The 8,063-nt window shown below is 41.0% G+C and overlaps 1 pseudogene; it reads right to left on the reverse strand.

Moving 5' to 3' along the window:
- Positions 1-1,022: 1,022 nt before the first annotated feature.
- Positions 1,023-1,996, reverse strand: LOC132213743 (small ubiquitin-related modifier 2-like; annotated as a pseudogene).
- Between the last annotated feature and the right edge of the window lie 6,067 nt (positions 1,997-8,063).

Here is an 8,063-nt window from a genome sequence, read left to right on the forward strand (position 1 = left end):
AAGTTCTAAATGAGATACTGCAAAAAAATTACCTGGTGAATAAACTTCCTATTAGTATTGTGATTTAAAGGATTGTGTGCTCTTTTCTCTAGCTTCTATTCAGCAGGTGGGCACTTGTCCTTTTTGTCCGTTAGCTTATGAACATCAAATAGACATTAAAATGTGAATTTACTCCAGAATGTGTAATCCACCGTGGAGTATATGTGTTATCTCATTAAAACAGAACCTCACTAAGTATTGAGGATTTTATTAGGCTGCTTTCTTGTTTTGATGTATGGACTATACATTGCTTTTGATGTCCTTAGTCCACTTAAAGGGTAGTTGACTGGGGGCTTTATTTGATCTGGGGCTTTTACTTTTCTGAATCTAAGATGTGTTTGCACAGAGAGAAACATTTCTGCTCTTTACAAATCCTCTCTGAAAACAACAGAATCCAGTGGGATGCACCAACATGGTGTTGGGTTTGAGTTCAAACTTAGCTTATCCTCAGTCCTTTGAGAAACTGGAAGATTTTATGGACATCAAGAAACTCCAGTTTTTGTCTCTTGGCTAAAAAGAGAAAGTTCTAAGTATAATGGAAGTGTTTTATTCATCTTGCCATACTCAAGTAAAAAACAACTGCCCAGAGGTTTTGATGGCCCAACATATTTCTGCTTATTTGGGGAAGGCCAGAGAACCTACCTGAAGATCAGTTAGTTTCTATCAGTGGGGTAACACATAGATTAGATTCCTAGGGGTCTTCACAGAGAAAATTTTAGTACAAATGCTTTATTTTTGTTTTTAAGAAAACAAAATGCCATTCTCGCCATAGGAAAGGTGACATTTTTGAAAATCATTGACCTTTTTCTATATCCTGGGCTCGTCCTTTCTTTCTTTCTTTCTTTCTTTCTTTCTTTCTTTCTTTCTTTCTTTCTTTCTTTCTTTCTTTCTTTCTTTCTTTCTTTCTTTCTTTCTTTCTTTCTTTCTTTCTTTCTTCTTTCTTTCTTTCTTTCTTTCTTTCTTTCTTTCTTTCTTTCTTTCTTTCTTTCTTTCTTTCTTTCTTTTTAAACAAGAAGTTTATTTAAACAACAGGACACTTGACTTGAAGGGAAAACTATCTAGAATTCACTTTTTTAGAGTAATTTATCCCTACTTAAAGACAGATTGCCCTACATGTAACAGCTACGTACAAAAAAGTTATAAAATTGTCTTTGGTTTTAAATGATAAATGAAAAACATTAAAATTCTCCAATCAAACAAGGTATGCAAGAATTTTTATGCTGTTCTTTTTTTGTTAAACAGTGAGAGCAAAATAACTTACTGGAATATAAAGATCAGAGCTGGGTGAGCATGCCACTAATGGAGAAAGGGGGTGTTTTCACAGAACCAGTATTTTTTTCCCATCCCATCTCCATTTGATGTAGATCAAAACATACCATTGGCCATTTAGTTAAAAAAATGCAAATGCTTGTGCGCATACATCGGTTACTTTATGTACAATAAAGGAATGAGGAAGGGGAAAATGAAAGAATAGAGAAAACTATACTGTAGTCGTCAGGTGTGTTGAAACCAAATTGTAGTTTTCTAATTGAGAATGTCTTTTTGGTCCGGAGGAACAGAGTTCTGGAGTAAAGTAGCATGTTCCCTCTTTAGTGTTCCGTCTGCTGCTGGAACACATCAATTGTATCTTCATCCTCAGTTTCCAACTGTGCAGGTGTGTCTGTTTCATTGATTGGCTGCCCGTCAAATCGGAATCTGATCTGCCTCATTGACAAACCTGTCGTTCACAATAGGCTTTCATTAGTTTCCTCAGTGGTGTATGCCTTTTAATCTTAAACTGCACCACAGAACCATCCTGCCCCGCCACCTTCAAATTAATATGATCGTTGTTCTCAGTCTTGACTCCTTCCTTGGGCTTTTTGTCGGCCATGGCGAGCGCCGGAGTCTCCTCAGCTGCCGATTCACAAAAGAGGTACCAGGTCCACACCAAAGGAGCACAGAAGCAGCACCACGAGCGGCAGAAACTACCCTGGGCTATTTCAAACAGTAACATTGCTAAATTAATTCAACAGAAGTAGAAACATGCCCACAGAGCATCCAGCCCAATAGAAAGTCTGAATGTATAAATATGATCAACTGCTAAAGCATTTACATATTCAGAATCCCCCTTAAATACATGACCTTGAGTCTTCTCTTAGCAAGTTGATAAGAACAATGAAGATTGGATTTCTATATCATGTTTTAGTTTCCTTATTTCTGTTTATATGAAAAAATAGCAGAAAATATGTTTAGAGTATGTGTGTCTATATATATATATATAATATATATATAACTATATATATTATATATATAAATATTATATATTTATAGTATATATTCCTACTGGGGGTTGAGCCCACAACCCGGACATGTGCCCTGATTGGGAATCTAAGTGTGATTTCCTGGTTCATGGGTTGATGCTCAACCACTGAGCAACACTGGCAGGGCAGAACAGATATATTTCTAAAAAAATGTCTGTAAAATGGAATTTTATATATGAAATACTATAATTTTGAATTTGAAGAGTTCCACTTTGGGATTATAAAATCACAGGAGATTTCTTGTTTTGTAATCTCAAAGAAACCTTAGATATTGTAAGTTCAAAGGTTATAAGTAGGCTTCGGGGAGAGAATATGACAATTTCTGTCTATTTATTTTTACTTAAACAAATAAAAATGAATTTGAGCTAAAGTAATATTTAAAATGTAAACTGTTCTCAGACTCTCACCCAGTTTTGATATCAGAGGCCCAAGGATGTATCCCAAAAAATGTACATTGACCAGACCACTCAGACTGAACACCAGCCACAAAGTTGTAGGTGTTAACTCTTTAGTTGCTGTATCTTGGGGAGATATGGAAGTCTAGAGAGGGAGGGTCAGATTGGTAGGTATTTTGGAGGCTTGGGAGAATGGCTATTTACACCTGGAATAAAAGTAATTGAATTTTATATTTTAATAACCAGTATGACAACATTATTGTATCCCATTTGAGTATAGTTCTGCATTAGTCCATATGGTACCCATGTCAACTGAGAGAGAAAAGGGAGTTTTTCCAAGGAGACTCATGGACAGGGCAGTTCCATGCATGCAGCTGCCCAAATGTCACCATATAGAGCAGTTGATGTGAAGCTAGTCAAGCAGCTGTAGGCATTGGATTATGCAGTTTCAATCAGCACAGAATGATTTGAATTATTCTTGTAAAGAAACCACTGACTTAAGATGTACTAGTATCTAGTCTGTTAGCCAGTCAGAGGAAGAGCTCGTAGTACACACTCTTTTTCAGTCACATTGTGACATTTAAAAGAATTAAATGACAAGAGGTTGACAAAAAAGTAAATAAATAAATGTTCAAGAGTGTTATTTAAAATATTTACATCCAATATAGATAATGCTAAATGGAGTGAAGAGTATACTGTATTTCAGATAACACCCAATGACCCAATCGCAGTTAGGAAGACATTAAAATATTGTTTAATATTCTCATGATCATCTTAAGCTTTTAAAATCGAAGTTTTAGAAATTCTAGTGCACAGAACTAGATTAATTTTATTTTTAACTTATTACTTCTCATCATCTTTGGTCCAAAGTCCCCTTTCATTTAAATTATTCTATATGTCATATGCTATAAGAAACATACATGATTCATGAGTATGTATGAATCTCTCACCCAAGGCAAGAACTAAAATGTTGCCAATAATTTACATATACATATATCCCTGGTTTAAAATTCTTCATATTTTGTGTATGGGTATATGATTTTTAATGTACATAATGTAGCAATGCAGTAGAATTTTCCTTTTCACTCCCTCAGGCCCCATTTTTATTTGCAGCAATACCCAACCATCCATTTACTGTAGTCTGTCTGAACCATGGCTCTGCTTTCTGCAGTTTCAGTTATTTCGAGTCAATGGAGATCTGAAAAAATTAAATTCCAGAAATAATGTATCAGTTTTAAATTGTGCACCATTCTGAGTAGTGCGAATAATCTCCTGCTTCCCACTCTGTTCCACCCAGGATGTGAGTCATCCCTTTGTCCACCATGACATACCGTATATACTGCCTGTCCTTAGTCACTTATCAGATCAGCTGCTAAGGTATCACAGTGCTGGTGTTCAAGTAAAACCTATTTTATGTAATATCCAGAAGCCTGGTGCACAAAATTCATGCCCTCTTGCAGTCCAGGATCTGTCGGGGGATGTCTGCCTGCTGGCTTAGGCCCACTCCCCGTGGGGATTGGGCCTAAGCCAGCAGGCAGACATCCCTCTCACAGTCCAGGACCCCTCTCTCCTTACAGCCTGCCTGCTCACTGCTCCTTACCACTCAGTTTGCTGTTCCTTAGTGCTGCTGTGGAGGGAGGAGAGGCTCCCGCCACCTCTGCTGTACTCACCAGCCATGATCCTGGCTTCTGGCTGAGCAGTGCTCACCTGTTGGAGCGCACTGACCACCAGGGGCAGCTCCTGCATTGAGCATCTGTCCACTGGTGGTCAGTACACATCATAGTGACCGGTTGTTCTGGTCATTCCACCATAATAGTAGTTTTGACTTTTATTGTATAGACTAGAGACCTGGTGCATGAAATTCCTGCACAGGGTGGGGGTCCCTCAGCCCGGCCTGCACCCTCTCACTACCTGTGACCCCTTGGGGGATGTCTGACTGCCAATTTAAAGTGGAAGTCCAACATCCCTCTCACATGCTGAGACCACTAGCTCCTAACCACTCGCCTATCTGCTGCCTGATTGTCCCTAACCACTCTGCCTGCCTGCCTGATCACCCCAACCACTCACCTGCCTGCCTGATCACCCCGAACCACTCTGCCTGCCTGATAGTCCCTAACCCCTCTGCCTGCCTGCCTGATTGTCCCTAACCATTCACCTGCTTGCCTGATCACCCCTAACCACTCTGCCTGCCTGATCACCCCAACCACTCACCTGCCTGCCTGATTACCCCTAACCGCTCTGCCTGACTGCCTGATTGCCCCTAACCCCTCTGCCTGCATGCCTGATTGCCCCTAACCACTTGCCTACCTGCCTGATTGCCCCTAACCCCTCTACCTGCCAGCCTGATTGCCCCTAACCCCTCTGCCTCAGCCTCTGCTGTGGCAGCTTCATCCGGGAGGATGTCCAGAATGACATCCGGAGGTCGTTCAGCTGTCCAGTCTAATTAGCACATTACACTTTTATTATAAACTAGAGGCCCAGTACAGGAAAATTCATGTACTGGTGGGGGGAGGGTCACTCAGCCCGGCCTGCCCCTCTCACAGTCTGGGGGCCCTCAGGGGCTGTCCTACTGATGCCATAGTCTGGCCTTCCTCTGCAGGAGGCAACTGGGCTGATCAGGGAAAGGCACTGCCCATTACCCTAGTGTGCTGCCACTGCTGACCATGGCAGCTGTGAGGCCTGAGCCCCAAGCCTCACAGCCTCTGGGGCTCTCGGCTGCCTGAGCCCTGGGCCTTGCAGCTGCCTGAGCTCAAGGCTGCAATGAGCCCTGTGCCTCGGAGCCTCCTGGGCTTAAGGCTGCCTGAGCCCATGGCTGCCTGAGTCCCAGGCCTGGTGCCCGCTGTGGCTTTGTCTAGGTGGACATCTGGATGGACGTCTGCCCTAATTAGCATATTACCCCTTTATTAGTATAGATGGCCCAAAACCCAAGAGTAGTGATGCTTGCAATTCGGACATGACAAAGTGAAGCAATAAAGTGCTTCCATTAAGTAAAATGGTGAAAGTTCTCAAATTCATAAGGAAAAAAAATGGTATGCTGAGTTTGCAAAGATCTAAGGTAAAAATGAATCTTCTATTTATAAAAATGCTTTATAAATTGAACTTTATCAAGTATGTATGCATAGGAAAAGTATAGTACATATAGGGTTTGATACTGGTTTCAGACATCGCTGGGGGCCTTGGAATGCAGCTCCTGTGGATAAGGAGGAGCTGCTACAAATTCCTGGTCTCCCATCAGCTAGAACTAACTAGGTAGGCCTTTGCGATCACATCACATAGTTGTTGTGTCCACTTTGGTCAATACAAGAAGGCAGCAAGCCAACCACTGGGACAGAGGGAGTCAGCTGTCTCAGCTGGGACCCAGTGGAAACATCTGAGTACATCCTCCCTGAACACTTCAGGGAAGGAAGGAGAGCTGCTCTTCACTTATTTTCAAAGCAAGTTCATTGGAAAATAGTGAACAAATGGTGATCATAAGTCAAATGTATTTCAGGTAAACCTTCAACATAGGAAACAAAGTTTTTCTTTCTCTAACATGCAACCCTGAAATAAATTTTCCAATAAACCCCAAGGATTTAGTACAAGTAGTATAATTCATATTTGCTTTCCTCTTTCCAAGAATTTGCCAGTCTTCAGAGGAAACCCTAACAATTCCTGGAGTAATGAGTGCCTATGATTATTAGTCCTAGGTCTAAGCATTTAGAGCAAATGTGTTTCCCCCCCAAAGTTTAGGACACATAGACTATTACAGAATTTTTATTGAAAAATTCCATATAGCCCTGGCCAGGTGGCTCAGTTGTTTGGAGCATCATCTCACACACCATAAAAGTTTACATGTTCGATCCCTGGTTGGGGCACATTTGGGAGGCAACCAATCGATGTTTCTCTCACATCCATGTTTCCCTCCCTCTCTCTCTCTAAAAAGAAAAAAAAAGAAGAAGAAGAAAAAGAAAGGAAGAAAGAAAATCAATAAAAAACATATTCTTAGGAGGGAATGAAATAAAAGGTTTTTATATAGTTTTAATGTATGTGTGCAAGGGTACATAGGTATGTGTACTTATATCATAAAACATAATCCACACTTCATAAATATCATGAATTGTATTAAAAAGGATAGAAATCAAGTCTGTTTTACTTAGTATTTTACAGAGTAAATGGCACATATTGGATGCTCAATATTTATTGAATGAATGAATGAATGAATGAAACCAGCTCTAAGTTCCTAAGAGCTTGGTCTTAAAGTCTTTACTTCTTACTCAACAACCTTCAGGCTCCTGAGTATTCCCGTCCTCTCCAACCGCACCCTGGAAGGGCCAGGTGGCCACAGCTGGGAGATTGATTCTGTCAGGAAGACGTGTCTGAGTCACTCTTGGCACCCACCGCAGCGCCTTTGTCCTCTAGGCTTCTTGCAGATTTATTTTCTTTCTTTGAAGGAAAGGCACTATCCAATTTGATGCATTATTAATATTTCTTATCAGTACATAAACACACCTATGACAATGTCTACTCTTTAAAAGAGAAAACAAAGTCTCTTTCTTGAATCCAAACTTCCCTCCCAGCCACAACCTCATTCTTCTGACACTTTTCCAAGTTAAATACAAAAACAAAATAAAGAAAAATATATGCACACACTCAAAAGTTGTCCGTATCTTATCTCCATTGTTCTACTTCATACTCTGCCTTTAATCCATTTCATTCACGTCTATGTTCTCTGTACTCCACCCCGACTGCCCTGGACATGGCAACAGTGATCCTTGCTGCCACACCGGACGTGGCACCTCTGGGTCTGCTCCTCTGGCCCAGGCCAGTGTGCCTCGGACCCTTTAATTGCTCATCTTCCTTCTTGATGGGTCCTAGTTTGTTGAGCAGTGACACTTGGTGTTCTAGGTAATTTCAGGCAGTGCCATATTGTAAATTCCTTCTAAAACCAAAAACTTCCAAATTTAAAATTCCACACCTCAGTTCTTTCTTAACTCTCCAGAGCACATATTTACTACCTACTTGAAATATCTACCCTGATGTCTAATTTGCATCTCACACTTTATATATAGCAAGGAGAGCTCCCGTTTCCTCACTCTCCAACATGTTCCTCTCAGAGCCCCCCTCCACCCCCCAGCAACTAACTGCACCACCTCACAAGCAAGTTATCCAGCCAAAGGCCCCCAAACCATGCACGATCCTCCCCTCTCACCACCTCTTCTCTACATTCTACTCATTGGCAAGTCCTTTTGAAAGTATCTGCAGGATATATCCCACATTTACCTATGTCTTATCAACCCCGTTTCTATCACCCCCCCCCCCCCAGAAAAACACCATTATTCTTTGCTTCAGC

The sequence above is a fragment of the Myotis daubentonii genome, chromosome 12 (genome assembly GCF_963259705.1).
Source record: "Myotis daubentonii chromosome 12, mMyoDau2.1, whole genome shotgun sequence".
Taxonomy (NCBI): Eukaryota; Metazoa; Chordata; class Mammalia; order Chiroptera; family Vespertilionidae; genus Myotis; species Myotis daubentonii.